This window comes from Phyllobates terribilis, unplaced genomic scaffold (genome assembly GCF_046119375.1).
Source record: "Phyllobates terribilis strain yellow unplaced genomic scaffold, ASM4611937v1 Scaffold_83__1_contigs__length_6671269, whole genome shotgun sequence".
Classification (NCBI taxonomy): Eukaryota; Metazoa; Chordata; class Amphibia; order Anura; family Dendrobatidae; genus Phyllobates; species Phyllobates terribilis.
In genome coordinates, this window is record NW_027362843.1 from 721,319 (window position 1) to 731,051 (window position 9,733).

Consider the following 9,733-nt stretch of genomic DNA (forward strand, 5'->3'; position numbering starts at 1 on the left):
TATGCTTTATTAAATTGTATTTATGTTGTTTTATCCTATGCTTTATTAAATTGTATTTATGTTGTTTTATCCTAAGCTTTATTAAATTTTATTTATGTTGTTTTATCCTATGCTTTATTAAATTGTATTTATGTTGTTTTAACCTATGCTTTATTAAATTGTATTTATGTTGCTTTAACATATGCTTTATTAAATTGTATTTATGTTTTTTTGTCTTATGCTTTATTAAATTGTATTTATGTTGTTTTATCCTGTGCTTTATTAAATTGTATTTATGTTGTTTTAACCTATGCTTTATTAAATTGTATTTATGTTGTTTTATCCTATGCTTTATTAAATTGTATTTATGTTGTTTTAACCTATGCTTTATTAAATTGTATTCATGTTGTTTTATCTTATGCTTTATTAAATTGTATTTATGTTGTTTTATCCTATGCTTTATTAAATTGTATTTATGTTATTTTGACCTATGATTTACTAAATTGTATTTATGTTGTTTTATCCTGTGCTTTATTAAATTGTATTTATGTTGTTTTAACCTTTGCTTTATTAAATTGTATTTATGTTGTTTTATCCTATGCTTTATTAAATTGTATTTATGTTGTTTTATCCTATGCTTTATTAAATTGTATTTATGTTGTTTTATCCTATGCTTTATTAAATTGTATTTATGTTGTTTTATCCTATGCTTTATTAAATTGTATTTATGTTGTTTTAACCTATGCTTTATTAAATTGTATTCATGTTGTTTTATCTTATGCTTTATTAAATTGTATTTATGTTGTTTTATCCTATGCTTTATTAAATTGAATTTATGTTGTTTTATCCTATGCTTTATTATATTGTATTTACTTTGTTTTATCCTAAGCTTTATTAAATTGTATTTATGTAGTTTTAGCCTATGCTTTATTAAATTGAATTTATGTTGTTTATCCTATGCTTTATTAAATTGTATTTATGTTGTTTATCCTATGTTTCATTAAATTGTATTTATGTTGTTTTATCCTATGCTTTATTAAATTGTATTTATGTTGTTTTGTCCTATGCTTTATTGAATTGTATTTATGTTGTTTTATCCTATGCTTTATTAAATTGTAATTCTGTGGTTTTATCCTAGGCTTTATTAAATTGTATTTGTGTTGTTTTAAACTATGCTTTATTAAATTGTTTTTATGGTGTTTTGTCCTATGCTTTATTAAATTGTATTTATGTTATTTTAACCTATGCTTTATTAAATTTTATTTATGTTGTTTTATCCTATGCTTTATTAAATTGTATTTATGTTGTTTTATCCTATGCTTTATTAAATTGTATTTATGTTGTTTTATCCTATGCTTTATTAAATTGTATTTATGTTGTTTTATCGTATGCTTTATTAAATTTTATTTATGTTGTTTTATCCTATGCTTTATTAAATTGTATTTATGTTGTTTTAACCTATGCTTTATTAAATTGTATTTATGTTGTTTTAACCTATGCTTTATTAAATTGTATTTATGTTGTTTTATCATATGCTTTATTAAATTGTATTTATGTTGTTTTATCCTATGCTTTATTAAATTTTATTTATGTTGTTTTATCCTATGCTTTATTAAATTGTATTTATGTTGTTTTATCCTACGCTTTATTAAATTTTATTTATGTTGTTTTATCCTATGCTTTATTAAATTTTATTTATTTTGTTTTATCCTGTGTTTTATTAAATTGTATTTATGTTGTTTTATCCTATGCTTTATTAAATTGAATTTATGTTGTTTTATCCTATGCTTTATTAAATTGTATTTATGTTGTTTTAACCTATGCTTTATTAAATTGTATTTATGTTGTTTTATCCTATGCTTTATTAAATTGTATTCATGTTGTTTTATCTTATGCTTTATTAAATTGTATTTATGTTGTTTTATCCTATGCTTTATTAAATTGAATTTATGTTGTTTTATCCTATGCTTTATTATATTGTATTAAATTTGTTTTATCCTATGCTTTATTATATTGTATTTATGTAGTTTTAGCCTATGCTTTATTAAATTGTATTTATGTTATTTTATCCTATGCTTTATTAAATTGTATTTATGTTGTTTATCCTATGTTTCATTAAATTGTATTTATGTTGTTTTATCCTCTGCTTTATTAAATTGTATTTATGTTGTTTTGTGCTATGCTTTATTAAATTGTATTTATGTTGTTTTATCCTATGCTTTATTAAATTGTATTTCTGTGGTTTTATCCTATGCTTTATTAAATTGTATTTATGTTGTTTTAACCTATGCTTTATTAAATTGTATTTATGTTGTTTTATCCTATGCTTTATTAAATTGTATTTATGTTGTTTTAACCTATGCTTTATTAAATTTTATTCATGTTGTTTTATCTTATGCTTTATTAAATTGTATTTATGTTGTTTTATCCTATGCTTTATTAAATTGAATTTATGTTGTTTTATCCTATGCTTTATTATATTGTATTTACTTTGTTTTATCCTAAGCTTTATTAAATTGTATTTATGTAGTTTTAGCCTATGCTTTATTAAATTGTATTTATGTTGTTTATCCTATGCTTTATTAAATTGTATTTATGTTGTTATCCTATGTTTCATTAAATTGTATTTATGTTGTGTTATTCTATGCTTTATTAAATTGTATTTATGTTGTTTTAGCCTATGCTCTATTAAATTGTATTCATGTTGTTTTATCCTATGCTTTATTAAATTGTATTTATGTTGTTTTATCCTATGCTTTATTAAATTGTATTTATGTTGTTTTATCCTAAGCTTTATTAAATTTTATTTATGTTGTTTTATCCTATGCTTTATTAAATTGTATTTATGTTGTTTTAACCTATGCTTTATTAAATTGTATTTATGTTGCTTTAACATATGCTTTATTAAATTGTATTTATGTTTTTTTGTCTTATGCTTTATTAAATTGTATTTATGTTATTTTGACCTATGATTTACTAAATTGTATTTATGTTGTTTTATCCTGTGCTTTATTAAATTGTATTTATGTTGTTTTAACCTATGCTTTATTAAATTGTATTTATGTTGTTTTATCCTATGCTTTATTAAATTGTATTTATGTTGTTTTATCCTATGCTTTATTAAATTGTATTTATGTTGTTTTATCCTATGCTTTATTAAATTGTATTTATGTTGTTTTATCCTATGCTTTATTAAATTGTATTTATGTTGTTTTAACCTATGCTTTATTAAATTGTATTCATGTTGTTTTATCTTATGCTTTATTAAATTGTATTTATGTTGTTTTATCCTATGCTTTATTAAATTGAATTTATGTTGTTTTATCCTATGCTTTATTATATTGTATTTACTTTGTTTTATCCTAAGCTTTATTAAATTGTATTTATGTAGTTTTAGCCTATGCTTTATTAAATTGTATTAATGTTGTTTATCCTATGCTTTATTAAATTGTATTTATGTTGTTTATCCTATGTTTCATTAAATTGTATTTATGTTGTTTTATCCTATGCTTTATTAAATTGTATTTATTTTGTTTTGTCCTATGCTTTATTGAATTGTATTTATGTTGTTTTATCCTATGCTTTATTAAATTGTAATTCTGTGGTTTTATCCTAGGCTTTATTAAATTGTATTTATGTTGTTTTAAACTATGCTTTATTAAATTGTTTTTATGTTGTTTTGTCCTATGCTTTATTAAATTGTATTTATGTTATTTTAACCTATGCTTTATTAAATTTTATTTATGTTGTTTTATCCTATGCTTTATTAAATTGTATTTATGTTGTTTTATCCTATGCTTTATTAAATTGTATTTATGTTGTTTTATCCTATGCTTTATTAAATTGTATTTATGTTGTTTTATCGTATGCTTTATTAAATTTTATTTATCTTGTTTTATCCTATGCTTTATTAAATTGTATTTATGTTGTTTTATCATATGCTTTATTAAATTGTATTTATGTTCTTTTATCCTATGCTTTATTAAATTTTATTAATGTTGTTTTATCCTATGCTTTATTAAATTGTATTTATGTTGTTTTATCCTATGCTTTATTAAATTTTATTTATGTTGTTTTATGCTACGCTTTATTAAATTGTATTTATGTTGTTTTATCCTATGCTTTATTAAATTGTATTTATGTTGTTTTATCCTATGCTTTATTAAATTTTATTAATGTTGTTTTATCCTATGCTTTATTAAATTGTATTTATGTTGTTTTATCCTATGCTTTATTAAATTGTATTTATGTTGTTTTATGCTACGCTTTATTAAATTGTATTTATGTTGTTTTATCCTATGCTTTATTAAATTGTATTTATGTTGTTTTATCCTATGCTTTATTAAATTTTTATTTATTTTGTTTTATCCTATGCTTTATTAAATTGTATTTATGTTGTTTTATCCTATGCTTTATTAAATTGTATTTATGTTGTTTTAACCTATGCTTTATTAAATTGTATTTATGTTGTTTTATCCTATGCTTTATTAAATTGTATTTATGTTATTTTGACCTATGCTTTACTAAATTGTATTTATGTTGTTTTATCCTGTGCTTTATTAAATTGTATTTATGTTGTTTTAACCTATGCTTTATTAAATTGTATTTATGTTGTTTTATCCTATGCTTTATTAAATTGTATTTATGTTGTTTTATCCTATGCTTTATTAAATTGTATTTATGTTGTTTTATCCTATGCTTTATTAAATTGTATTTATGTTGTTTTGTCCTATGCTTTATTAAATTGTGTTTATGTTATTTTAACCTATGCTTTATTAAATTTTATTTATGTTGTTTTATCCTATGCTTTATTAAATTGTATTTATGTTGTTTTATCCTATGCTTTATTAAATTGTATTTATGTTGTTTTAACCTATGCTTTATTAAATTGTATTTATGTTGTTTTATCCTATGCTTTATTAAATTGTATTTATGTTGTTTTATCCTATGCTTTATTAAATTGTATTTATGTTGTTTTATCCTATGCTTTATTAAATTGTATTTATGTTGTTTTGTCCTATGCTTTATTAAATTGTATTTATGTTATTTTAACCTATGCTTTATTAAATTTTATTTATGTTGTTTTATCCTATGCTTTATTAAATTGTATTTATGTTGTTTTATCCTATGCTTTATTAAATTGTATTTATGTTGTTTTAACATATGCTTTATTAAATTGTATTTATGTTGTTTTATCCTATGCTTTATTAAATTGTATTTATGTTGTTTTATCCCATGCTTTATTAAATTGTATTTATGTTGTTTTATCCTATGCTTTATTAAATTGTATTTATGTTGTTTTGTCCTATGCTTTATTAAATTGTATTTATGTTATTTTAACCTATGCTTTATTAAATTGTATTTATGTTGTTTTATCCTATGCTTTATTAAATTGTATTTATGTTGTTTTATCCTATGCTTTATTAAATTGTATTTATGTTGTTTTATCCTATGCTTTATTAAATTGTATTTATGTTGTTTTATCCTATGCTTTATTAAATTGTATTTATGCTGTTTTATCCTATGCTTTATTAAATTGTAATTCTGTGGTTTTATCCTATGCTTTATTAAATTGTATTTATGTTGTTTTAAACTATGCTTTATTAAATTGTTTTTATGTTGTTTTGTCCTATGCTTTATTAAATTGTATTTATGTTATTTTAACCTAATGCTTTATTAAATTTTATTTATGTTGTTTTATCCTTTGCTTTATTAAATTGTATTTATGTTGTTTTATCCTATGCTTTATTAAATTGTATTTATGTTGTTTTATCCTATGCTTTATTAAATTGTATTTATGTTGTTTTAACCTATGCTTTATTAAATTGTATTTATGTTGTTTTATCCTAAGCTTTATTAAATTGTATTTATGTTGTTTTATCCTATGCTTTATTAAATTGTATTTATGTTGTTTTAACCTATGCTTTATTAAATTGTATTTATGTTGCTTTAACATATGCTTTATTAAATTGTATTTATGTTGTTTTATCCTATGCTTTATTAAATTGTATTTATGTTGTTTTAACCTATGCTTTATTAAATTGTATTTATGTTGTTTTATCCTAAGCTTTATTAAATTGTATTTATGTTGTTTTATCCTATGCTTTATTAAATTGTATTTATGTTGTTTTATCCTATGCTTTATTAAATTGTATTTATGTTGTTTTAACCTATGCTTTATTAAATTGTATTTATGTTGTTTTATCCTATGCTTTATTAAATTGTATTTATGTTGTTTTATCCTATGCTTTATTAAATTGTATTTATGTTGTTTTATCCTATGCTTTATTAAATTGTATTTATGTTGTTTTGTCCTATGCTTTATTAAATTGTATTTATGTTATTTTAACCTATGCTTTATTAAATTTTATTTATGTTGTTTTATCCTATGCTTTATTAAATTGTATTTATGTTGTTTTATCCTATGCTTTATTAAATTGTATTTATGTTGTTTTAACATATGCTTTATTAAATTGTATTTATGTTGTTTTATCCTATGCTTTATTAAATTGTATTTATGTTGTTTTATCCTATGCTTTATTAAATTGTATTTATGTTGTTTTATCCTATGCTTTATTAAATTGTATTTATGTTGTTTTGTCCTATGCTTTATTAAATTGTATTTATGTTATTTTAACCTATGCTTTATTAAATTTTATTTATGTTGTTTTATCCTATGCTTTATTAAATTGTATTTATGTTGTTTTATCCTATGCTTTATTAAATTGTATTTATGTTGTTTTATCCTATGCTTTATTAAATTGTATTTATGTTGTTTTATCCTATGCTTTATTAAATTGTATTTATGTTGTTTTATCCTATGCTTTATTAAATTGTATTTATGTTGTTTTATCCTATGCTTTATTAAATTGTAATTCTGTGGTTTTATCCTATGCTTTATTAAATTGTATTTATGTTGTTTTAAACTATGCTTTATTAAATTGTTTTTATGTTGTTTTGTCCTATGCTTTATTAAATTGTATTTATGTTATTTTAACCTAATGCTTTATTAAATTTTATTTATGTTGTTTTATCCTTTGCTTTATTAAATTGTATTTATGTTGTTTTATCCTATGCTTTATTAAATTGTATTTATGTTGTTTTATCCTATGCTTTATTAAATTGTATTTATGTTGTTTTAACCTATGCTTTATTAAATTGTATTTATGTTGTTTTATCCTAAGCTTTATTAAATTGTATTTATGTTGTTTTATCCTATGCTTTATTAAATTGTATTTATGTTGTTTTAACCTATGCTTTATTAAATTGTATTTATGTTGCTTTAACATATGCTTTATTAAATTGTATTTATGTTTTTTTGTCTTATGCTTTATTAAATTGTATTTATGTTGTTTTATCCTGTGCTTTATTAAATTGTATTTATGTTGTTTTAACCTATGCTTTATTAAATTGTATTTATGTTGTTTTATCCTATGCTTTATTAAATTGTATTTATGTTGTTTTATCCTATGCTTTATTAAATTGTATTTATGTTGTTTTATCCTAAGATTTATTAAATTGTATGTATGTTGTTTTATCCTATGCTTTATTAAATTGTATTTATGTTGTTTTAACCTATGCTTTATTAAATTGTATTTATGTTGCTTTAACATATGCTTTATTAAATTGTATTTATGTTTTTTGTCTTATGCTTTATTAAATTGTATTTATGTTGTTTTATCCTATGCTTTATTAAATTGAATTTATGTTGTTTTATCCTATGCTTTATTATATTGTATTTACTTTGTTTTATCCTAAGCTTTATTAAATTGTATTTATGTAGTTTTAGCCTATGCTTTATTAAATTGTATTTATGTTGTTTATCGTATGCTTTATTAAATTGTATTTATGTTGTTTATCCTATGTTTCATTAAATTGTATTTATGTTGTTTTATCCTATGCTTTATTAAATTGTATTTATGTTGTTTTAACCTATGCTTTATTAAATTGTATTTATGTTGTTTTAACCTATGCTTTATTAAATTGTATTTATGTTGTTTTATCATATGCTTTATTAAATTGTATTTATGTTGTTTTATCCTATGCTTTATTAAATTTTATTTATGTTGTTTTATCCTATGCTTTATTAAATTGTATTTATGTAGTTTTAGCCTATGCTTTATTAAATTGTATTTATGTTGTTTTATCCTATGCTTTATTAAATTGTATTTATGTTGTTTATCCTATGTTTCATTAAATTGTATTTATGTTGTTTTAACCTATGCTTTATTAAATTGTATTTATGTTGTTTTATCCTATGCTTTATTAAATTGTATTTATGTTGTTTTAACCTATGCTTTATTAAATTGTATTCATGTTGTTTTGTCCTATACTTTATTAAATTGTATTTATGTTGTTTTATCCTATGCTTTATTAAATTGTAATTCTGTGGTTTTATCCTATGCTTTATTAAATTGTATTTATGTTGTTTTAAACTATGCTTTATTAAATTGTTTTTATGTTGTTTTGTCCTATGCTTTATTAAATTGTATTTATGTTATTTTAACCTATGCTTTATTAAATTTTATTTTTGTTGTTTTATCCTATGCTTTATTAAATTGTATTTATGTTGTTTTATCCTATGCTTTATTAAATTGTATTTATGTTGTTTTATCCTATGCTTTATTAAATTGTATTTATGTTGTTTTATCCTATGCTTTATTAAATTGTATTTATGTTGTTTTATCCTATGCTTTATTAAATTGTATTTATGTTGTTTTAACCTATGCTTTATTAAATTGTATTTATGTTGTTTTATCCTATGCTTTATTAAATTGTATTTATGTTGTTTTATCCTATGCTTTATTAAATTGTATTTATGTTGTTTTGTCCTATGCTTTATTAAATTGTATTTATGTTATTTTAACCTATGCTTTATTAAATTTTATTTATGTTGTTTTATCCTATGCTTTATTAAATTGTATTTATGTTGTTTTATCCTATGCTTTATTAAATTGTATTTATGTTGTTTTAACCTATGCTTTATTAAATTGTATTTATGTTGTTTTATCCTATGCTTTATTAAATTGTATTTATGTTGTTTTATCCTATGCTTTATTAAATTGTATTTATGTTGTTTTATCCTATGCTTTATTAAATTGTATTTATGTTGTTTTGTCCTATGCTTTATTAAATTGTATTTATGTTATTTTAACCTATGCTTTATTAAATTTTATTTATGTTGTTTTATCCTATGCTTTATTAAATTGTATTTATGTTGTTTTATCCTATGCTTTATTAAATTGTATTTATGTTGTTTTAACATATGCTTTATTAAATTGTATTTATGTTGTTTTATCCTATGCTTTATTAAATTGTATTTATGTTGTTTTATCCTATGCTTTATTAAATTGTATTTATGTTGTTTTATCCTATGCTTTATTAAATTGTATTTATGTTATTTTAACCTATGCTTTATTAAATTTTATTTATGTTGTTTTATCCTATGCTTTATTAAATTGTATTTATGTTGTTTTATCCTATGCTTTATTAAATTGTATTTATGTTGTTTTATCCTATGCTTTATTAAATTGTATTTATGTTGTTTTATCCTATGCTTTATTAAATTGTATTTATGTTGTTTTATCCTATGCTTTATTAAATTGTATTTATGTTGTTTTATCCTATGCTTTATTAAATTGTAATTCTGTGGTTTTATCCTATGCTTTATTAAATTGTATTTATGTTGTTTTAAACTATGCTTTATTAAATTGTTTTTATGTTGTTTTGTCCTATGCTTTATTAAATTGTATTT